This window comes from Capsicum annuum, chromosome 9 (genome assembly GCF_002878395.1).
Source record: "Capsicum annuum cultivar UCD-10X-F1 chromosome 9, UCD10Xv1.1, whole genome shotgun sequence".
In the NCBI taxonomy this organism is placed as follows: Eukaryota; Viridiplantae; Streptophyta; class Magnoliopsida; order Solanales; family Solanaceae; genus Capsicum; species Capsicum annuum.
In genome coordinates this window covers 154,739,494-154,764,641 of record NC_061119.1, presented here as the reverse complement: position 1 = coordinate 154,764,641, position 25,148 = coordinate 154,739,494, and the positions used below count along the sequence as shown (strand labels likewise).

Genomic DNA, 25,148 nt, shown 5'->3' with positions numbered 1-25,148 from the left:
TTGAAGGTGTCATCTCCATTATCTGACTCCATTGAAGAAAAGAAATTGTGTGCTTTGGTCTACTCGTGGCGAAAATTACCATTGAACAAGAACAAAAATATCGACATTATTGCTGCGACTATGTGTGTGTATGAACTCTGTGTGTGTGAGTGAACAGTATGTGCGCGAGGGGGAGAGGGGGTGTGAAGATGACGATTGTGGGGGGTGTTGCTGCGACTGTTTGTGTGTGTGAATTGTGTATGTGCAAGGAGGAGGGGGTGCGAAGATGACGACTGTGGAGTGGAGAGGGTGGGTCGAAGATGACGACTGTGGAGGAGGGATTGCGAAGATGACAACTGTTGAGGGAGGGGTGTTTTGCTTTTTTTCTTTTTTTTTAATTAAAAAATTATTATTATATAGATATTTAAATAGAAATATTGCCAAATCAGCAATTTTATCTTTTAATTTTTTTTACCACATATTTTTTTTCAATTGGCCCTTTTTGCCACATCACGCGTGTGTGTTGCACACACTTGAGCCTTTTGCTGATTGGGAAAAAAATGTTCAATTGGAACCAAATTGGGGGTTTAGGGATTTAATAGGTACAAGCCTTAGTTTAGGGGTCTAAGTGAATTTTAGGGACAAGTTTGATGGGCTATCGATGGGTTTGGCCATTTGAGAAAGTGCATAAAATCAAATATGTAGGTAAATCATCATGAAATAAAGAAAATATACTTTTGAGAAAGTATGTGAGAGTTTATTTAAAATAAACACAAAGATATGTATTTAGAAATATATGAAAAGGGCGTGATGACTCCATTGGACTTGTGAAATTTTAATATATTAAAATTAGGAGATTAAATGTAATAGCGTATAATAGGATCGAAAAGAATGTTAAATTGTGATGATGATGATGATGATGATGATGATGTGATATATTTAGAAATATATGAAAAGGGCGTGATGACTCCATTGGACTTGTGAAATTTTAATATATTAAAATTAGGAGATTAAATGTAATAGCGTATAATAGGATCGAAAAGAATGCTTAATCGTGATGATGATGATGATGATGATGATGATGTGATATGATGATGATGGTGATGATGATGTGATATGATGATGATGATGGTGATGATGATGATGATGGTAATAATGATGATGATGATGATGGTGATGATGAAACCTTGTACATAGTAATGTAAGAAGATAAAAGGCATCGTTTTCATCCCAAACTATATCCGAAAAGTCGAAGTCACACCTAAACTATACTAGTGACCTATTACACACCTAAACTGTAAAAAAATAAAACTATTTACACCCTGTCAAGCTACCACCACTTGCATGTGGTGTAGTGTTTTACACGCGCTGCCACGTCCGCACCACGTCAGTAAAAAGTATCACTTTTTTATAGTTAAGGTGTGTAATAGGTTACTTATATAGTTTAGATGTGGATTCGACTTTTTGACTATAGTTTGGGGTGGAAATGATGCCTTTTCCCTTAATGTTTTCAGCAGTTTACTTTTGTTATTTAATAGGCTGGACGCGCCTAAAATAAGTGTAACACACGCGCCTTAGAATGGGGGTCGCGGGGAGGTAATAATATCACTTTTATATAGTTAAGGTGTGTAATAGGTCACTTATATAATTTAGGTGTGACTTAAACTTTTCTTGTATAATATGGGGTGAAAATGATGTCTTTTCCCAATGTAAGAACATATATAATTGCATTTTGTAATACTTTTGAGATCTAAAAAACCTTAAACGAAGATTGTAACATAAAACATCGGAATTACTTGATTTATTGAAACAAATCAAAGTTGGTGATTTGAAAATCTAAATTTTTAGCGTCCTACCAAATTAATATTGAAATTTTATTTTAAGTGTACATTGAGGTTGTGACGCCCATTTTTATTAGAAAATATTTTTTGACGTAAAGGTTAGTTTTTCAAAAGAATTAGTCAAATATTAAAATACTAAAATCATTTTTGTAGCGGAATCTATATTCTTTACAAGTCAATTATTCATGTATTATTTTCGAAAAGGGTAAGAATATTAATCGAAATTCACAAGCATCAAGACAACAAAAATACAATAAACAAATAATATAAATCAAATACAACAATAACAATGCGATTTCGAGTTTACAAAGGCTAATAGCATAATAAGAATAATGAACTAAAAGATAAGGGCTAAGAGGAACTAGACTCCAAATGGAGTTTGACCTTCTAATTTTATGCGACTTCGAGGCTCTACGATTCTAGTATCGGCTGACCCAATACTTGAATCGAAATGGAGTTTAAATTGAAACTCCAAATCTCAAGTTACATAACGACAAAGAAAACAATAAGAATTAATAACTAACCTACACATGATGAAATAATATATACTAACAACTAAGAACAAAATATGGCAATCAAGAGTACATTTCACGCAAAAAATCAAGATTTACGCTAAACTAGTATTTCTAATATCACGACAATTATGTCTTGAGCCAACGGGACAAATAACCCAAAATAGCTCAAAATAGCTTGATAAGACTTTTCAAAATTCGACAAAGATAAATATATGCATATCAAAAAACAAAATTAATATAAACATGTTTAACAACCATGGTCAAAGAGAAATAATTTTAGGACAACTAATTAATGAGAATGTTGGCCTACAAACACATAATCAAACATTTATAGAAAATGGAAGAGCACATTTCTTCAAAATGTTTTCATTACCGACACCCCAAAAAAATCATATTCTTAATCGTTACAAAAATACACCCCCCAGATATTAAAATTGGACAGTTTTGACAAAGTTATACCCACGTCAAAACTCAATACAAAAAACTGCATAAGTTACAAACCTTATCCAATGTTTATAATAGAGAGCCACTTTAGTAAACTAACTGTCACGATCCAAACCAGGTCTTGCCAGTGATGAGTATCTCGAGTTCATCGAGGATCGAAAATCACCCTTTTACCTAGTCAATCAGAACATAACACCTCTATAACAGTGGAAGCAAATTTAAAAGATCATATATATGAAATATGAAATAGAGAAACCATATTGAGGTTCTAAGTACTCAACAACATCCCAATCCATAGTTATCCATAAAGCCTCTAAAACTTCAAAAGCAATCTAAGTCGGGACATGCCTCCGAGGATAGCCAAAAAAAATAATAGAACAGTTTGATACATAAATGAAACCACAATCATGAAATGAGGGTCTTCCGGAGAATGGAAGTTCACCACTTCAATATGACTCACGAGCTATTCAACGATCGCCTAATCACTATGCAGAAAAAGCATAAGCATCTCCTTGTCCTGCATTGCGTGGGGATGCAGCGTCCGAAGACAGTTAGTGAGTTGAGTGCTAGCATGTAACTAGGGAAAGGGTAAAGTAATGCTATGATGAACAATTCAAAATCATTCAAAAGCAATGCATATAAATCATATGAATATATATATATATATATATCACATTCTGGGATAGGGAACAAGTCTTAGCATGAACTTTACAACCTTAGCCTAGACTGTATAGCTTGACCGTTATAAAATAACTCACAGGCTATATGGGTCCAGTTGTCATCTTCTGTTGAGCCCCAGTACGTGTTAACTGCACGAATCGGAGATATCATAAAAGTCTGGGGAATCCTCGTACCCTACATTATCCATGATACAAATATATGTATAGTGTGACATAAGCACATAGTCATCAAGACCAACCCTTACATTGGCAAACGTGAGTTTCTAGTATCAGTACTTCGGGACTCACACCTTCACGGTTAGCTACACAACCCCTTTAAGCCCAATTAAAATATTTAGCACAAACTCATTCATTAATTCAATGAGTCAATTATTAAGACATTATCAAGTGGGTATCGTCATACCGACTATAGCTTGTAAGTGAGTGTCCTTGAGCCATCACTTGGGGAATCCTTGTAGCCCAAACTCTATTATTAAAATCAACTTGGGGATTCCTTGTGCCCCACAAGGTTTTCAAAATCATTATTATCCGCTTGAAAAAATCCTTGTGCCACACAAGGTTTTTCAAAGTCATCCTTAACCATTTAGCCATTTATGTAAAATATTAGTTTTAAAAAAATAAACCAAACCAATTGATTAATCACATTCTAAATCTAATTGTGCAAGTGGGTTGAGGTTATTATCAATTTCAATACCAAAATACAATTATTTGGGAAATTCTTGTATCCCTAATTTCATTCACAATTCTCATACAACCCAATGGGTGTACAAATCAACAATTCAAGTATAATTAATTCATAATAATCATGGGAAAATCATTTAAACAAATTAAATCCAAAACCCTCAATTCAAACCATATATAATGCATAAAAGCCATTGGAAAAGCTATGAATTCAGCAACGTTCAATAACCCCCAACCTACATTTAAAATCATCAATAAAATCACATAGGTACAAGTATAAACACATGCTTTCAATAAAATAAGATTTGGGGAAGAGTTACAAGCCTGAAATATCAAGAATCACGGAGAAAAATAAACCCTTAAAGATTAAGATGACCAACCTTGAGAAACCCTAGTGTTCTTGACTTAGGGATTTAGATAGGAGAGAGCAGTGTTTTGATTTGTATAACTGAAGATAAGGGCATCTTAGTGTTTTTAAATTGTGGGGAGGAGTTGGGCCAAAATATCTCTAAAGAAACTGAATAAAAATTACAAGAATTTTCAGTTGACAGCTTGTCAACTAATTCGTCAACCTCTAGTTGGACTTGAACACTTTCTGGTTAAGGTTGACGACTTGGCTGACAACTTATCCACTAGTTGATGCCTTGTCAACTTAGTCGTCAACTTTCCTAAGTGATTTAGGGTCTTTTTTGTTTAAGGCTGACGACTAAGTTGACAGCTCGTCTTTCAAGTAAATGAGCATAACTTTCTACTCTGATATCAGATTAAGGTGAAATCAGATGCTTTGGAAATAAGACTCGAAGATATATTATTTGGTATATATTAGGACATATAACTCGTTAAATTATAGGTGTAATGGTCATTGGAAGTTGACCCAAATAAGGACGACCGAAAAAATTTCAACTCATCTTTGAATTAGGAGATTTTTGCGACCTCAATTCACATCCAAAGATATCCCCACGCTATAGAATTGATCATCACACATATATTAATGTAAAATCATTGGGTTCGGATCTATATATATATGAACGACGATTTAAATTTTAGCCCAAAAATATGCGGTGTTACACTAATTCAAATGCCTTAAAAAAAAATTAATGTTGAGACGAATTGAAAATAAGACAACAATAATTTAAACTCGATTTGTGCAAATTAGAGAAAAACTCATACTACTCACCTATTTAATTTAAAATAAAACATGGTGTCTATTGAGAAACAAGAAAAAGAAATCATACAGGAACACATCTTGCACTCAAACTGCAAGGAACACATCTTGCACTCAAAATGCAAGGTGTAAACTAAAAAAATCGACGTGAACTCGACACCCAAAAGATTCACATATTTGCAAAATCAAAGAGACAAAAGGAAAGGAGATAAAGGGGTGAATTTTTAAATAACATGATTCTGCTTTTTCCATTAAAGGCAAATAAAACCTTCCCAAAATATATCAATATTTCAATCCACAAAAAGGAAATAAAGCAAAAATGATCATTGGTCGTGTATAATTTTAGGAGAAAACATATTTTTGCCATATTTTCACAAAAAACTCGCTTCCAATTTAAGAAAAATAGAAAAGTGATTGCCCATAGTGAAACGATATAGACTAAAATAATTGTTTGAGTCTGATTTGCAAATAAACAAATAATCATACCAACAATCCAATTTGATATCACGACAAATTGAATATTCACATGCTTACAGATTTGCATATTCATACGATAATTTTTTCTAGATCAAAAATTACTTTTATCCACAGGGTCCAAAAAACACAACAAACAACTTGAATCCGAGATGGGTTAAGTCACAACAGACGAAAGGGATGGAGATAAAGATGGGGTAAAAGGATGATTTACCTTTTGTTGGGCAGCAAATCGAAGCTCCAACGTCAAGAATTTTTCGATGATAAATTTGGGATTCCTTGGACTCAAACTCAGGCCTCGTTTCTCCCAATTTCTCAAACTTCAACTTTCGTTTAGCCCCTTTTTCTTTCAAATTTTCTTCTATTTTTTTTTAATTCTTCCTCCTTTTTCTCTGAGCATTTCTTTTATGTTTTTCAAGTTTTTCACTCTTTTTCTAAATTTTTGACCTTATTTCCACTCTATTTTTCCTCTCATTTTTTTACCTCTGTCTATGCGGGTAAAGAATACCCTTATTTATTGGTTAAATTCGGGCTTTAAAGTTCGTATTTGAAGTCAAAATTTTGAGAAAAATATGAGAATCGAGAGAGGAATCGAATTTCAAATTCAAATTTTCTGAAATAAATTTCCAAATCTTCACCCTTTTTAAAGCTTTTAATGGTGGATTTGAACCAATTTCCGTTGCTATATCAATTTGGGACTGGTTTTCTCTGATTTGTTGTTTTCATGGGCTGGGGAGGTAAAAAATGAGTGAATCTTGGCAGGCTAGCAGCTCTGCCGCAGCAGCTATGGCTATTAGGGCCATTCTGGTTTGGGTACGAAGGAGAGGAGGAAGAAGGAGAGAGGAGAGAGGAGAGAGGAGAGAGGAGAGAAAGGGCGTTGGTTTTTGCATTTTTGGTCCAAGATGATGGTGATGGAACACTATATTTGAGAAAGATGGGGAAAGGGGCGCGACAATGGGAAAGGGGTCACACGTGTTTCTGGTTTTGGGAAGGGAGTATCACATGCATTTTTGAGGATTGGCCTTTTGACTAAAATCTGGATCATCCGATCATTCGATCAGACGGTCCCGATTTAAATATATATGTATAACCCTTGGGTTAAATAGAATTAACGAATCAGATGAGTTTGTGCTTTTGGATGACGATTTGTGTTTCTTTGTTGAAGTGGTAGTGTATTATTGGTGGATATGATGTGGTGTGGATTGATGAGGTGATTGTGGGAAATGAAATGAGTTTTGGATCCATTTTTGGTCCTCATTTGGCTGAAATTTATGGCTAAGAATTGGGTTTGAGCGAATAAAATTGAAATTAAATTATTGTTAGTTCAAATATTTTTTTTCTATCAAAATTAATTTTATCAACGCTTCTTACCATTCTAAAAATTATTATAGTATATATGCATATATAGATAATTTAGTATGCGCATTGAAATTTAATAATTTCGTAACTTAATATATAATATTAATATATATATATATGTAGTCCGAGATATAATTAGAGAAAAATGCGAATGCGATTATCAAAATATTTTTTGTGTGATTTTTGATGTTAAATAATTAATTATATTTAATTAAAATATTTTGAAACATGATAGGGAAAAAACAAACTGTTCTTTTTCATTCTTTTCAAAATTCATAGAAATTAAAAACGAATTTATTTAGAATTTTTTTTCAGACTAAGAAGCATAGAAGAAAATAAGTAAAGGAAAAAAGACGAGCCAAAATTGGGTGTCAACACCCTTCATCATAATTTGAGGTCAAATTACCCTCGTTGTCATACTTCCAGGCCAAATCTATCCTTCTACTTTGAAAAATCAGTCAAATATACCATTCGTCATACTTTGAACTAAATTTACCTTGTTGTCATACTTTGGGACCAAATTTATCCTTGTTGTTAAGAAACTTTTCACATCTACCCTTCCTTTAACAGAAAGCCCAAATCAAAACTAAACGCTCTATTTTTTAAAAATTAAAACACACCTTAATTTACCCCCCCACCCCCCCGAATTTGACCCACAAACAATATACAAACAAATATATCCTTCCTTCAGTTTTCTAGGTGGAATTTTCTCAACGAACAAATATATTTCTCTTTCAATCTGCAACACTGGTAGGTTGTTTGCAAATGAACAAAAAATAAAATGAAATGGAATAATGCAGAAGCATGAAACTAGAGAAAATGGCTATTATAACTCTACTCCTATTCTATTATGTTCAACTTTTAAAATTTGATATGTAATTCTATGTGCAACTCGATTCTAGAATTTGTAGAAATTTTCTGAGCAAATGACATGATGAAAAGTTTATGTAGATCCAAATTGTATATATATACATAAGAATGAAAAGATGTCTAGATTGACACGTAAGGAGATCTCTTAACTTAATCATCTAGAGAATATCAATAGGCCTAACCTATTGGATTTGACCGCTAAATGCCATTTTTCATGAGTTCCGCACTGATGTAGATCCATAAATTGAGGGAAGGGTATATTTGTTTGAGTTTCTGCTGATATAGATCCATTTTTTATAAGTTATTCACTACTGTTAAATATACAATGGCTTGGTCTTGCTGGAAAATTTTGAACAACAAAACTAAGGGAGGTATATATATTTGTGTTTTTTGTGGCTAGAGTCAGATCAGGTGAGTTAGACTAGGGTTTGTTTTATTTTTTTAAAAAGGAATATTTAATATTAATTTGGGGTTTTCTATTAAAGAAATGGTACATATGAAAAATTTCTTAACAACGAGAGTAAATTTCACCGCAAAGTATGACGAAGGATATATTAAGTCAATTTTTCAAAATAAAGAAAAAATGTGTCCCCAATGTCTGACAAACGAGAACAAATTTGACCTCAAAATATGACGAATAATATATTTGATTAATTTTTTAAAGTAGAAGTGATAAATTCGACCTTTTCCCCAGAATATAAACACGTATTAGCATATGATGTTGTAGAAGTAAAAAATATTAAGAATCTTCTAATATTTGTTCTTTATATATTATATTTTTCTGTAAATTGAATACTCCATATAATGTTCTTAAAACAATGTAAAAAAATAACAATTTTCAAATATTAGAATAATAAAGGGATAATTACACAAAAGTACAAACTACTAAATATACTTTACATTTAAGTAAACAAAAGTGTACTTTACACTTTATATTCCAAATTTGATTTGGTTGTTCAATGTAAACTAACTTTTCTTTCTAGTTACATAGGGAACACCACTTCATATACCAAATTCCCAGCTTCTTCTTCACGACTTTCACTTCAATTCTTTTCCAATTCTCTTTTAAGAACTTCAAAGAAATTAGTGAAAAATTCAGCATTATTTCAAAAAAAAATAAAATTCTACAATTTGAGGTTTTAATATTTTCGTAAATAAGCCTTGTTTCGAGTGAGTATAGTTATAGAAGATCGATTATGTATCGAAGAGTACAAATATGAAATTTTAGATGATTTGATATAGTTTTAACATATTTTTGAATGAATTCAATGCTTGGATTCGATGAAAAAGATGAAGTCTGATTTTTGGTACAACAATGTATATATTTGTATTTTGTATTGTACGTTGTTGTATAAATTTGTATATAATATTATATATTATTGTATATACAATACAGTCTTTTTATTTGGGTGATTTTCTTCTTTCCCTCTATATTATCTATTCGCTTTTACTTGTCACTTATTTTCTAATAAAATTTTCGTTTTTACTTGTCATTTTTGACATATCAATAAAAGATAACTTTTGTTTTTCTATTTTACACTTAGCATTAATTATTTTTTTCTCTAAATTAATTTCAAGATACAATAGTAAACATCATTTTATACCTAAAGGCCAAACACATCGACAGACACCTCAAATTGACACAAACTTTCACTTTGACACCTAAACTAGACGTTCATTTTAAATCCCCAAACCAATTTCCAAGTGTATCATTTTGACACCTTTTTCATATTCTCAAAACCAGTCAAAGCGTGTGATGTCAAACTTCATCTACGTGCAAAAGTAAACTAATTCGAATGTGACACGTGTAAATTTTTTATTTTTTTTTTAAAACACTTTTGGTTTTTTTTTCTCCATAATATATACACCCCATCCTTCTTCTTCTTTCTTCTTTTCCCAGCCATTTTCCAACTGTCCAATTACTTTATACCCAAATTCTTCTTTCCCCTTTTATTTTTTAATCTTGCAATTACCCACAAAATTCATACCCGAGTTTGACAAATAACTACAACAATGATTCATTTTTCTTCTTTTCTCATTTACTACAAGAACAACCATCGCATTCGTATCGAAAATCAATGAACACCCACAGTGAAATTTTTATTTTATTTATCTCATCACTTCCTTCTTTCATTTTTTTCTTTCTACGGAGAAAGCAAATCACACTCGTAAGAATATTTCTTTCCTCGTACATTCATCTCCGCTAATTTTAAAGTTTGAAATTAATAAAATCTATAATTTTGAACAACTATTCATTCCACCTCTCATGAATATATAGATATAATTATGCATATAAAATTCTTCTTTCGACTTTCTTTTTTTAATCTTGCAATTACCCACAAAATTCATACCCAAGTTCGACAAATAACTACCAAAATGATTCATTTTTCATCTTTTCTCATTTACCGCAAGAATAACCACCGCATTCATATCGGAAATCGATGAACACCATAGTGAAATTTTTATTTTATTTATCTCATCACTTTCTTCTTTTATTTTTTTCTACGGGGAAAAAAAATCACACTCGTAAGAATTTCTCTTTCTTCATAAATTCATCTCCGCTAATTTTAAAGTTTGAAAATAATAAAATCTGTAATTATGAACAACTATTTATTTCACCTCTCATGAATATATAAAAATAATTATAGATATAAGTATGAAGTGGAAACAAAATAATGAGGCCTGTTTGATCCAATTTTGAATTATAGACAACTTGTCTTTCCCTTTTCTTATTTTATAGATTTATCCTCCTTTAGTTGATTTTTTATTGCACCAACTTGAAAGAAAATTGAGATGATGCACCTAATTTTTGAGAGATGGTGGTGTAACCTAGCAACATTCTATAAGATTTTTTAAAAAAATATTGTGGACGGTAAAGGAGAAAGAGTGATGAAGAAGGAGAATTAAAGTGTTAAAATAAATTGGGAAGGTGAATATTATTATTAAATCCAAGTCAGTGTCATATCAGATGAAAAAAAGCATCACATGTGCCTTAGGATAGTGAAACGCATGTGAGCTGCCAGCTATACAAAAAGTGTCAAAATGACACAATGAAGAGCTACTTCAGGTGTCAAAAATGAACAACATCCACTTTAGGTGTCAAAGTAAAAGATTGTCCCCAATTGAGGTACCTGTCGGTGTGTTTAGTCATACCTAAATGAGGAAGTCAGAAGTACATGGCACTGAACGTATCCATACCAACCATAACCATGCTTAAGCAAAAAAAAATCATAACCATGCGCTCACCTCTTTCTCTCTCTATATATACACATATTAATGAATGTATACACTGCACCCAGACTAAAACAATTTATCATGTTAAAACTTTTGTCCATGTTACTCCAAGAAGTAATAATTGAACGTAAAAATCAAACCAAGTTGATCGTGAATGTTAATTCTATTGGCAAAAGGGATATTGTTAAGTCCTTAGTTTTGATGATTGATAAACTGTGTGTTAGGACCTATTTCCTGGAGATTAAGTGATGACAAAGTTACTACAACTTAGGTAACAGGTTGGGCTCACCTATCACCATCACAATCAACTGTCACAGCTGGCGCAAAGTACAAAAGTTGGTGAAAAAGTTGTTTTCACCCTTTTATCTCAGCCAATGGGATCTCTCTTAGGTTTTTTTGTGGCATGCTATATATTTCTCATATTCCTCAACAGGAAAACCATCGCTTTTATATTCTTACAACTAAATATCTCTCTGAAGCTGAAATCAAACATTCCATTTTGCAATAGGGAGCTGATCGTTCATTAAGCTATATTTTATTTCCTTATTGTATTTGAGTCTTTATAATATGCTCTTAAATGTTTGCCTCCATTTGTTTATGATTGTTAGTAGTTTCTACGGTGAAAAACTTTTTTCTTTGTAATCATTTAGAGTTAGGTGATTTTTGAGATAGAGTTAGCTTGTTATCTAGTTAGAGTTAGCCAGAGCTTGTGGAAGTAGAGTTACTGGTTGTGTCTTCTTGTAATAGAGTTATTGCTAGGAGATAAAAGATTAAGAGGTTAATCCTTGGAGTTTGTATTCAAGCAGTTGCTTAGATATAGTGGAGCTTACAATCTGGAGAAAAATCGTGGTTTTTCTCTATTGATCAAGGAGTTTTCACATAAAATCCTTGTGTCCTCTATTTACTTTATTCCTGCACTTTATAGTCTATATCTCTCCTAGTTTTGGTCGTGTGAGTTCATCTAGGAACAAGTTCCAGAGTTGAAGAGCAACCCACTGCAACTCTTTATTTGGTATCAGAGCGTCTTTCTTAAAAAGGCTAACACCTTGGATGGATCCTGAGAAATGACAGCTCCTCCAAATCTGGTTCTGAAGGCCACACAAGATACTCACAGAGCTGAAGATGATAAAATAACTTATATTTCTAAATGAATACTTAAAGCCTTGAAATAGTCAGGGGCTCTATCTATAAGGGGTGAATCTAGCAAGTACTTTAATGAAGAAAAATAAAATAACATTTGTCACAAATGTGGCAAGCTAGGCCATTACATCAAGGATTGTACAATGCACAAGGTTGAGCATAAGGATTATGTTAGACAAACAGTTGGTAAGGAGAGAGAAAAGGAATAAGTTTATGTGAAGTATATCAGGAAAGCTGAAGCTGACAAGGGTGCAAGTCATGTTCTTGCAGTCTGCTGGGGTAATTCAACAAGTGACTCAGATAAATCATCGCAAGGAGAAGATGTCTTCGTGATGGTGATGAAATATGAGGTGCAAGTTTTTGTCTCACTCTTGGCTTTGATTGCGGACACTGATGTTGATGAAGGTAAACTTGGGACTCTCCTTGACATCAAGGTAAATCAGAAGGATTACTCCCTTATTAATTTAAGATCTCTTGTCTTTGTACTGATTGATTCATTGAATGAGCTTACTAAAGACAAAAAGAATCTAAAGAAAGCCCTTGAAAATGTGAGGAAAAGTTATTAAATTGAGTGTACAGGTTACTGAACTCACCAATGAAAAGGTAAAGCTAAAAGAAGATTTTGGAAAGTGTAAAGAAGAAATAGTGGAGCTGAGTGTGCAAGTGGTGGAGAATCAAGCCACCAGTAAGACTCTTATTTTTTGAGAATGATCTTCTGAACAAGAGGCTAGATAAAATCCCTGAGTAGGATTTCAAGAGAAACGGTAAAGGAAGCAGGATACAATTTCAGTTGGAAGGACTTCACTTAAAAGAAATTTTGTTCTTAAAAGGGAATAGGTTAGAGTGAGCACTGAGCTGAAAAAGGCTCTCAAGTGGACTACTTCATCACAAGATCTCACTACTCTCACCTTCCAAGATCCAGAGAGGCTCAGGATACCACAGTCAAGGTAGAGCTTTCAATTCTTCTCTCAGACATGCAAGAAGCAATGATAATCGTCTATGCACCCAGTGTAGCAAGGATGGTCACACAAGAGAAATGTGTCCATTCAAAGTAGCAGCACAGGTAAACATGAGAAATATCATTGCTACAGAAAGAAATAAAGAAAGATTACCCAGTTGGACAAGGAAGAAACCGATCTTCCCTCTATCTTTCTACTAGGAACTCAGACTGAAATGGGTTCCCAAGACTAACAGCTAACTTGTGATACATGGCAAAGTAAGAACAGGAAGCCAATACAAAAATATTGATGTTGGTTGCTCAGAATACATAATTGAAGGCTTGAAGGATTACCTCTTGTAATAGGTCGTTGAAGGAGGCAATATATCTTTGTTGATTAGGAACTGGTTGAGTGAAACATGAAGAGATAAAGTTGATGAGATTCAGATAAATGTTGATTGATTTTATAATTCTCCTTTTATGGATACAAATTAGCAAGAAGGTATCTTGGTGAGGTAATAATATACATGTCTAATTAAGTTTCATATCTTCTACAGATATACACCCAAGGCAAGGAAGAGAAGATGAAAAAAAAAAGGTGAGATAGCACAAAATATTATGTTCAAAGATCACGTAGGGACCAGGTCCCTAATTAGGTCAGTATAATTTACTATTCCTATATGGTGATCGTTATAAACATTAAATGATATGTGCCACGTCACTCTCTCGCCTCTTCCAAAAGGTTGTCACTTGTACTTTAAGTTCAACAGACACATCCATCTGATTAGACACGTCTCTTCAGATACATCTAATCATTCAATCTCAAACATTCCTCTCTTATCTTAATTAAAATAAAAAATCAGATTCTCATTCCCTCATTTTGAAGATCTTCTTATAGAGTCTCATCAGTTTCCACACCCTCTCCAAAAGACTCATATTGTTTCTTTTCCCATAATTTACCTGATCTCTGTAATGTAAAATCTCTTTTATTTCTCACAAAAAAAAGAACCAATTCCATTTAAAGTAATAGATACTTCTTTCATTCCATCTACGTCAGAAGAACTGTTTGCCATTACAAAGTTTTCTTCTTTTTCCCTGTGCAAAATTTCTAGGGAATTCAATTCTCAAAAGATGGAAACTTCTGATGATCGTCTTCCTAAATGAGATAATATTTTTGATACCAAATCTGAACCCAAAATCATTCCTTCCTCAGACAAATAAGGAGATGCCAAGGTTGATTCCTTTGAAAACCCTATCCCTAAAGAAAAATCCCAAATTGGTTTCCTCAAAAAAGTCTTTTCTGTAATCGCCTCTCAAGTCAAAAAATCCATTGACCTAATCTCTGATCAACCAGTTCCTTCTCATCAGGATTTGGATTTTTTTTACCAAAAACCTCTCACCTGACAAATCAGAATCCTTTAGTAAACCAGGAGTTCCTAATTAGAAAAAACCCAGTTTGAGGATTTACCAACTTTTAGGGAACCTTTCTCCAATATTTAAGCTATGAGTGAGGAAATACGAGTACAAGGTCTAACTACCTTGAGTTTTGAACCCCAAAGATGGGAAACCCCTCTTGCAATAATTTTCACCAAGAGTCAGAAAGATTGTCTCTTAGATATTGATGAGGCAAATGTAGTACTTCCTCCTGTGCTTTACCTTTCAGGTAGTAAGAAGGATGCCAAGGATGAATCATATAGTGATAATGACAAGCCCTTGTCTTAGAAGTTATCCAAGAAAGGATCATCCTCATCTATTAAGGGCCCCTCAGAAATAGCTAAGATACTAGGGACTAAGGTGAGCCTTAGAAATATGATGAAGAAAGCCTTAGTAAAGAATAAGAATGATACCAAGAAGAGAAAGATGGAGAAACAGAAGGGGATAGATATAATTGAGCCAATTAATGTAGAGAATTCTGATAAAGAAACTGAGAGTGATTATGATAGAAGGCTATCATAGCCTAAATGATTTTTTTTAAAAATTTGTCAAATAATGATAGTATATTCAACAGTGATGTTGTCGACTCTGATGTGGAAAGAAGCATGGGAACTGCTAGGTCAAAGGAAAAAGGAAAGAAAAATATATCTCCCAAGAAAGAAAAGGGAGGACCAATGAGAAGTTTTGTGTCAAAAACGGCTAGCAAGATAAAAAGGCCAACAAAAAAGGGTAACAAGGGACCAGTCCAAACCCCAAGATTACAAAGACCTCAGAAGCTCCGAGGCTATCTACTAAGGGGACTGGTCCCTCAAGAAAGGCCTCTTTATCTACTGAGAAGGGCAGAGGTTTATCCAAAAAGGCAAGGGAAAAAATCCTGAAGACATAGGAAGTTTTAGGAGGAAGGTTGTTTGACCCTGTTATGGCTGAGCTACCTGAAATGAAGGATTTTATTGAATGGGTTAGGTTTCAAAATTCGGAGAATCTATTTGAGAGACATGTTCCTCTCTTGTATGAAAATAAAGTGCGTAAGTTCTATCACAACTTCAAATGCTCTAAAGATGGGTTGTACCTAACCTCTCAGGTAAATGGAGTAATATTTTCATTGATGAGGATGTGATGTTTGAGATCTTGGGAGCATCTACTGAAGGGACAAAGTTTGTGAGATAGAAAGAAAGATCTGTGAAATTTCTGGAGTTTTGTGGCAGATTGGATGACATGAATATAAAAAATATTCCTAAGAAGGCCTTGAAAAGTGAGTACCATCCACTCTTCGAGTTTTTGAACAAATCACTACTTCCCAAATTAGAGGAAAAAAACATTGTCACTGGCCTTAACCTATATCTCATGGATGCTTTGTCAAAATTCAAGAAAGTCAGTCTTCCTACTATAGTCATTGAACACATGCATTTTGTGATGACTACAAAAAATGGGAAACATGGTCTGGTATATGGGTTCTGTCTTAATATGATTTTTTCTTATTTCCATATGGTTTGTAAAAAAGGGAAGGTTGGATCTGTGAAGCAAATATTTAACATGACCACTCTGGAGGACAATGAGCATGTACCCAGGAGAGGTTGTGAAAAATCCAAGTCCCTAGTGTTTGAATTGGTGGATGTATATAAGAGGTTGAAAGAAGAAAAAGAGACTATGAATGTCATAATTGCTCAAAAGGATGTTGAGATTGCGTCACTAAAGGCTGCATCTGCAAAAGAAAGCAAAGTGGGAACATGTTCAGAAAAGAAATTCCGCGTGGAAAATGTTGCCTTGCAGGAAAGGTGAAAGAAGCTAGAAGCCTAGATTGATGCCTAACTGTCAAGAATGAAGAACTAACTTAATAGATTCTTAAGGCACATGCTAATAGGAGTGAAAGGATGACAATCCTCCTCATACAGTTGTCCAAAACTTCTTCCTAGAAGCCATCTCCACCTATTCACACTCCTTTCACTTTAGCTCCTTCCTTTATTGATTGTCTTTGGGATGTATTTGGTATGATTATAATCTTTTTTTGAGGTCACTATGTTTGAATAGTTCTTGATACTGGTTTAATTGATATTTAAATGCTTTTTTTGTGTTATCCTTTATTTTATTTTTATCTAATATTCCTTGCACCTGGTAGTGTTGCCTCAATAGCCATGCATTAACATGTATACTTATCTGTACTTGGTTTACTGCCTAACCTCTCTAATGATGACAAAAGGGGGAATAAGGACTGATGTATCCATGTAGCTATGTAGCTTCAGTATATCAATGCTTGATGTGTGTAATGTAGTTGTGTAGCCGCAATATACCTCTAGTAGATATAGTACTATTGTCACGAACCAAACCAGGGCCTGGACGTGACAGGTATCTCAAGTCCGACGAGAATCAGAGACCACCCCCTGCACTTAACAACAATACCCCCAACATCGGATGAATTCTGACCATATAAAAAGATAGCATAGGATAAGCTCAAAGAATTCAAGTCATGTCTATAATTTGACAAGCGGTAACTAACTAACATCACCCAAGTCCACGGTAATCCACAAAGCCTTCTAAACAAATTGAAATCAATAAAGTGTCGGAACATGCCCCCGACCCTGACAATGACAATGACAATGTTAATGATAATGTAAACTCTCGATTCTAATCTATGAAAAGAAAACCGATGAACTAATCGAGTCTTCCAAAGAATAGAAGCTCACTACTTTACCACAATCGACCTACGAACTAAGCCAATCCACGTAACTCTAAGCAGTAAAAGTAGAGGTATCTCTGGTGCCTGCATCGCGTGGGGATAAAGTATCCGGAGACAGTTACTAGGTTAAGCACTAGTATGTAACTCAGGGATAAGGGATAAAATAAAGTCAAGTCAAATCCAACTCAAAACCATGTGTACATCATCATATATATATACATAGATAATATGCCGGGAAAGGGAACAAGGCTTAACATGCACTTTAAAAGTTTAGCATGGATTATGTACTCAACCATCATAATATAAGAAGGCACCCACTAGCTATATGGGTCCAACTCTTCCCGAGTTGGAAGGTCCCTAGTGCGTGTAGCCACATGAATCAGAGGATGTACATATGCACCAAGTATAGATATTTGAGAGACTTGAAAGAGAAGAAAGAATATTTGGAGTGTGTTATCGATGAAAATACACCCCCAAGTATGTTTATTGGTTGTGGATTATTATTGGAATAAGAGGGAAATATATAAAATACCACCATTAAAAGCAAGGAAATAAACTGTCAGTCATTATGTTTCTCATAACGACTCATCACGACTCGTCTCCATGAGTCGTTGTCAAGATAGTGCACCAGGCACACACACTTTTGACCTTACAACTCGTATACCATGTCTCATAATGGAATACTATGACTCATAGGGTCTAGTCGTAGTCAACATAGAAATTATTAGGGTATACACTAGACATCCTACGATTTGGACACAACGACCCATAATTAGTCCTCAAGATTCATAGTGAGACGCTCATACTCAGAGTAGAGGACTTATCCACTTACACTGATCAGGCTACAATTTGGGTCTAACGACTCGTCATGACTCCCTACAACTCGTAGATTAAGTCGTAGTTAGGACAGTAAGGATAAAATTTTAGAAATTTCTCAGAGATCAACACCTAGGGTATTTCATTCTCCCCCTCGCCCCTTAGGATCCTTCTTTCTCGAATGATGGGTCAAGGCATTCCTTAGCAAAATTTAACACCGAAATACACCCACACTTACCTTTAACAAAGACAAAAAAATAAAGATGTTAAGATCACACATACCTTCATCATAATTTTCCAGAGTAGGGAATAGGAACGGATACGTGGACTTCATGTACTCCTCGGCTTCCAAGTATCTTTATCATTTTTTTGTTCCTCCTAAGAACCTTTAACAAAGCCACATTCTTCGTCGATAACCAACATATTTTCCGATCCAAGATCTCTACCGAAACATCCTCATGAGATAAGGAATTCGAAACACCCACACCTTTCAAAGGAACAACCAACGAAAGATCACCCACACACTTCCTCAACATTAAAATATGGAAGACCAGATGAATGAAGCTCAAGCTAAAAGGCAACTCCAATTCATATACAATAATTCTAACCCTCCTCAAAACTAAATACAGACCAACATAACGGGGACTGAGCTTCCCTTCTTCCCAAACCGCACCACGCCCTTCATGAGAGGCACCTTTAAGAATACTCAGCCACCAATATTAAACTCCGACTCCCTTCATCTCACTTCCATGTTGGACCTTTAGAGACTTTGGGAGGTTTTAAGCCTATCCTAAATCACCTTTACCTTCTCCATGGCTTGGTAAACTAAATCAGGACCAAGTAACCTATTTTCACCAACCTCAAATCACCTAATAAGAGACCTACACCTCCTACCATATAAGGCCTTAAGCGTAGCCATACCAATGCTAGAGTGATAACTATTGTTGTAGGCAAATTCTAAAGAGAAAAGTGGTCAACCCAACAACCACCAAAGTCAATCACAAGAGATTTGAGCATATCTTCTAACGTCTAAATAGTTCTCTTCTCTTGTCCATCCGTTTGCTGGTGGAAAGCACTACTAAGGCTTACCTTAGTCCCCAAACCTCTCTGAAAGGAATGCCGAAAGTTAGATGAGAACTGAGTACCTCGATTAGATATAATGCAAACTGGGGCACCATGCAACTTCATGATCTCTTCAATGAAGAGATTAGCATAATCTTCCACCGAATAATTAGTCTTCATTGGAAAAAGTGATAAGACTTAGTCATCCTATCCATGATGACCCAAATAGAATCAAACTGATGGCGAAATCGTAGAAGACTAGTAACGAAATCCATATTAATTATTTTCTATTTCCACATAGTCAGCTCAATTTCTTGAAACAATCCATCGAGCCTTAAGTTCTCCACCTTTACTTGCTGACACACCATGCACTTAGCCACAAATTTGGCCACATCTCTCTTCAAGTTATTCAACTAATAAATTTCCCTTAAGTCATGATACATCTTCGTCGAATCAGGATGAACCGTATAACATGACTCATGAGCTTCAACGAAAATTCTTCCTAGTAACCCATCAACATCGGGAACATATAATCTACCTTGGTACCTCAAGATACCATCACCACCAATGTCAAAAGCCATCACTTTCGGCCTACTGACATTCTCTTTAATCTGTATCAAGAGAGGGTCCAACACTTGCTTCTCCTTTACCTCAACACCAAAAGATGACTTCGCCACCCCTTGGAAAATCACACCACCATCTTCGGAATCCAAGATATGAACTCCAAGATTATCCAAAAAGTGAATGTCCTTCACCAAATTCTTCTCATACACATGAATTAATCTCCTCATAGATAACCTGCTAAAAGCATCAACAACCACGTTAGCTTTACCTGGGTCATATTGGAGACTCATGCCATAATCCTTTAGTAACTCAAGTCTCCTCCTTTGCTTGAGATTTAGATCCTTTTGAGTAAACACATATTGTAGGCTCTTATGATCACAATAAATATGCGCATGACCCCTATACAAATAATGTCGCCAAATCTTCAATGCAAACACCACAACTAATAATTCCAAATCATGAGTCGGATAATTCCTCTCATGAACCTTTAATTGTCTAGAAGTATACACAACCACCTTGTCATGCTGTATCATCATACAACCCGGTCTCACCCGGGATGTGTTACAATAGACAACAAGACTGTTAGTACCCTCAGGTAGAGTCAAGACCAGAGCCAAAGTCAACTTATCATTCAACTTCTCAAAGCTACCCTCACAAGCATCAGACCACAAAAATTTCACCTTCTTTTGAGTCAACTTAGTTAATGGGGAAGCAATAGAAGAAAAACTTTCCACAAACCTTCTATAATAACTGGCTAAACCCAAGAATCTTCGAATACCGGTTAGAGTCATGGTTCTAGGCCTTTTCTTAACCACCATAACTTTCTATGGATCCATCATGATCCCTTCACTATAAACAACATAAACCAAATAAGTCACAATATTTAACGAGAACTCACACTTTGAGAACTTTGCATACAACCACTGATCTTTTAAGGTTTGCAACACAAGGCGGAGGTGATTGGCATGATCCACATCACTCTTAGAATACACCAAAATATCATTAATAAATACAATCACGAACAAATCTAAGAACTGGAGAAATACCTGATTCATAAGATCCATAAATACTGTCGAGGCATTAGTCAAATCAAAGGACATCACTAAAAACTCAAAATGACTATACCAGGTTCGAAAAGTAGCCTTAGGGATATTCGCCTCCCTAATCTTCAATTGATGGTACCTAAACTAAAGATCAATCTTAGACAGGTACTTAGCACCATGAAGCTGATCAAAGAGATCACAATCCTTGAGAGAAGATACTTATTTTTTATGGTTACCTTATTCAATTGGCAGTAATCTATGCACATCCGAAGGGACCATCTTTCTTACGTACAAATAGCACGGGAGAACCCCATGGAGACATATTAGGGATAATAAAACCCTTATATAGAAGATCTTCCAACTACTCTTTGAGTTTTTTTAACTCAGCCAGAGCCATTTTATAAGGAGGGATAGAAATAGGATGTGTCCAGAAAAAGATCAATCTCAAAATCAAATTTCCTATTGGGAGGAATACCAGGTAGATCATCAGGGAACACCTCAGGAAATTCACAGGCCACAGGTACAGACTCCAAAGAAGGACCTTCGGATCTAGAATCCTTAGCATGCACTAGATGATAGAGACATCCCTTGGAAATCAATTTCTGGGCTCTAAGATACGAAATGGACCTTTCATTAGGCGCGAGGGAACTACCTTCCCATTCAATCACCGGATCATTAGGGAAGTACAAACTTACCCTTTGGGTCTGATAATCAAGAGATGCGCAGCACACATACAACTAATCTATCCCTAAAATCACATAAAAATCTAACATTTCCTATTCTATCAGATCCACCCAGGTTTTCTTACCACAAACCGACATCACACAACCCCTATAGACCCTTCTAGACACAATAGAGTAACCCATTGAGGTGGATACAGAGAAGGGATCCAGAATACACTCAGGATCAAAACTAAAATGAATCGCCACATAAGGGGTCACACAAGAGAGGGTAGACCCAGGGTTAAGTAGATAATATACATCACAAGAGAAAATTTTGAGCGTACTAGTGACAACATTGGGGACTCCTTAGAATCCTGGCGGATGGAAAGAGCGTACAGACTATTTAGACCAATGACAGAGCTAGAAGCAAAAGTAGCATCCGTAGGTGCCAGCGTTGATGAAGTAGAAACAAGGATCTTATTTTTCCTAAAAGCAACCCTAGAAGGACAATCCCTCTACATATGACCAATATAACCACATTTAAAACACTTGTTTCTCTCTTATTCACAAATACCATGGTGTACCTGACCACAAATCTACAAAGGGGATATGATAAAGCTGACTGAGCCCCACTAGCCTAAGGTTGGGCACCCTGTATACTTGAACCCACATTATTTTGAAAATGACAATCACCCGATGGCTTTAGATAAGGAGCACTAGCCGTAGAGTAGGAAACAAAATTGCCCTACTTTTTCTTAGACCATTTTACACCATCTTTACCACTTTGATGTTGACCTTCACCTTGATTCTAGTATTAAAACTTCTTATTCTTCCTTTCACTCATCTTCGCCTGCTTTTTTTTTGTCTTCCAATTATTGCATATACACCACAAGCCTAGAGATGTCCATATCCTTGTTAAAAAGATGGCCTTGCTTTCCAAGATCGAATCACGGGATAACCTAAAAGTAAACTTTATCACTCTAACCCTCATGCTAAACACTAATTTAGGGGCATAGCACGATAGATGATGGAACTTCAAGGCATACTCCTTTACTGTTATCCTGCCTTGCTTAAAGTTCACGAATTCTTCAGCCATTACCTCCCTCAAATCCTGAGGAAAAAAGTAATTAAGAAAAAAACATGAGAAGTCATCTCACAAAGAGAACTAACCATCTTCACCCCTAGACTAGTCCCATTCTTTATACCATGGATACGTCACATCCTTTAACTAATAAGCTGTGGACACCACACCCTCTACATCAGTAGCATGTATCACACAGAAAATTTTTTCTATCATATCAGTGAAATTTTAAGAATCTTCCTCAACTTTTGAATCAGTGAAGGTCAAAGGGCAACCTCATAAATTGGCAACATTTAGTTACCTCAGAAGATGGAGCAATAAAAATAACACGCTCAGCCTGAGAGGCCACAAACTGGGAAAGCAAATGGATCGACTGGCGAAACTCAACATTAGACACACCGGCCTTGGGTGTTTGAGAAGGGCTAGAGGGAATCGGTGGAACTCCACTAGGGAAATCACAAGCATCGACACTCGATCGGTTCTGAACTCCTTGATTAAGATGAGTTATGTCCACATTGTCCTTAGACAGGATAGAAAAGTTTCCACGAGTATCAGATCTCCTAGAAGGCATGATCTGAAAAGCAAACATACGAGAATTAGAGGAGATTTTAAGATCTTAGACTCTATAGCCTGAAATAGAATAACAAGAAAGGAAAATATTCCAAAATGCCTCTTAGCCCTTTCCTTATAAGTGTGGTGTGCTACACATCCATAAAAGAGACTCTACATAACACAACTTTATGGACACCCAATGACACTAAACCTAGGCTCTGACAACAACTTTTTCACAACCCAAACTAGGTCCTGGCTATGACGGGTATCTCAAGTCCAACAAATACCGAAGACCACCCCCTGCACCTAACCAAACGGAACACAATACCCCCAACATTGGATGAATTCTGAACATATAACAAGATAGCATAGAATAAGCTCAAATAATTTAATTCATATCTATAATTCGACAATCGGTAACCAACTAACATTACCCAAGTACACAGTCCACAAAGCCTTATAACAAAATCAAAATTAATAAAGTATCGAGACATGCCCCCAACACTGATAATGAAAATAACAATGATAATGATAATGTAAACTCTCAATTCAAATCTATGAAAAGAAAACTGATGAACTAATCAAGTCTTCTGAAGAATAGAGGCTCAACACTTCATCATAATCGATCGATAAACCGAGCTGATCCCCCAAACTCTGTGCAGAAAAAGTAGAGGTATATCTGGTGCCTATATTGCATGGGGATATAACATTTAAAGATAATTAGTGGGTTGAGCACTGGCATGTAACTCTAGGATATGGGATAAAATAAATCCAAGTTAAATCCAACTCAAAACTATATTTACATCATCATATATATACATAAACAATATGTCGGGAAAGGGAACAATGCTTAACATACACTTTAAAACTTTAGCCTAGATTGTGTAGCTCAACCATCATAATGTAAGAAGGCACCCATAGGATAAATAGGTTCAGCTTTTCCCTAGCTAGAACGGCCCCAATGCATGTAGTTGCATGAACTAGAGGATGTAAATATGCACCATGGGGGACTCGAACCACCCAGCATATCAAGATGACTGAAGCACTGAATTATGTAATTAATATAGGGGACTCAAAGCTCCTAGTCATATAGTAAGGGGTACTCAAATCACTCGATCATTTAGGCCCCCACAACGACTATTGCGGTTTCCAGTGTTGGTCCCTCAGGACCTCCACTTTTACGACTCTACTACACAACCCTCATTAAAGCCCAATTAAAATATTTATCATACATTCTTATTCATTGAACCATAATAAACAATTAGGCATACTCTGTTGGTATCATCATACCAACTATACTTTCAAGGTAACATCAACATGCCAAACAAATTATCATCAATTGGGAAATTCACAAACCCGTTGGTTTAATTATACATTAGCTTGGGGAATTACACAACCCCATAAGGTTCAATTCAAAATCATTATGCTTCATTAGCTTTTCACATTATGTAATAGATCAAGAGTAATTCAATGTGCATACTTTTCGTATTCAACACCAATTTCACAATATGGGGTTAAGGTCATTACCAATTTAATTGTCAATATTTACAAAATTTAGGAAAATCACAATCCCTTAGTTTATTCACCATACCCATGCATCAAATTGGTTTCAAAACCACTATTTAAAACATGACCCATGCATATACAAACATGAACCATCACATAAACAATAATCACTCAAAACCCTTATCCCATGTTTGAAAACCAACATCAAAACCATAGGGATAATACTTTAAAATGCATGATTTTAATAAAATAACAGTTAGGGAAGAGTAACATGCCTGAAATACCCAAGATTATGGAGAGAATTTGACCCTTGAAGCTCTCTTTGACCCTCTTCTTAAAAACCCTAAGTATGGATGCTTGAGAGACTTAAGAGAGAAGAAAGAATGTTTTGAATGTTTTATCAATGAAAATAGGGCCCTAAGTATGTTTATAAGT

At 35.1% G+C, this 25,148-nt stretch overlaps 1 long non-coding RNA gene across 3 annotated transcripts; it reads right to left on the bottom strand.

Annotated features, from left to right (window-relative positions):
* Positions 1 to 2,050: 2,050 nt before the first annotated feature.
* On the bottom strand, positions 2,051 to 7,014 carry LOC124887400. Of its 3 annotated transcripts, none has more exons than XR_007045088.1 (2): positions 3,538 to 7,014; positions 2,051 to 2,953 (listed from the first exon to the last, which is right to left on the bottom strand). It is a non-coding gene; the product is annotated as an uncharacterized LOC124887400 (long non-coding RNA). The 3 variants fall into 3 exon arrangements; XR_007045087.1 differs by lacking the exon at positions 2,051 to 2,953 and adding an exon at positions 2,987 to 3,296; XR_007045086.1 differs by lacking the exon at positions 2,051 to 2,953 and adding an exon at positions 2,987 to 3,296 and having other exon boundaries at positions 5,994 to 7,014.
* Between the last annotated feature and the right edge of the window lie 18,134 nt (positions 7,015 to 25,148).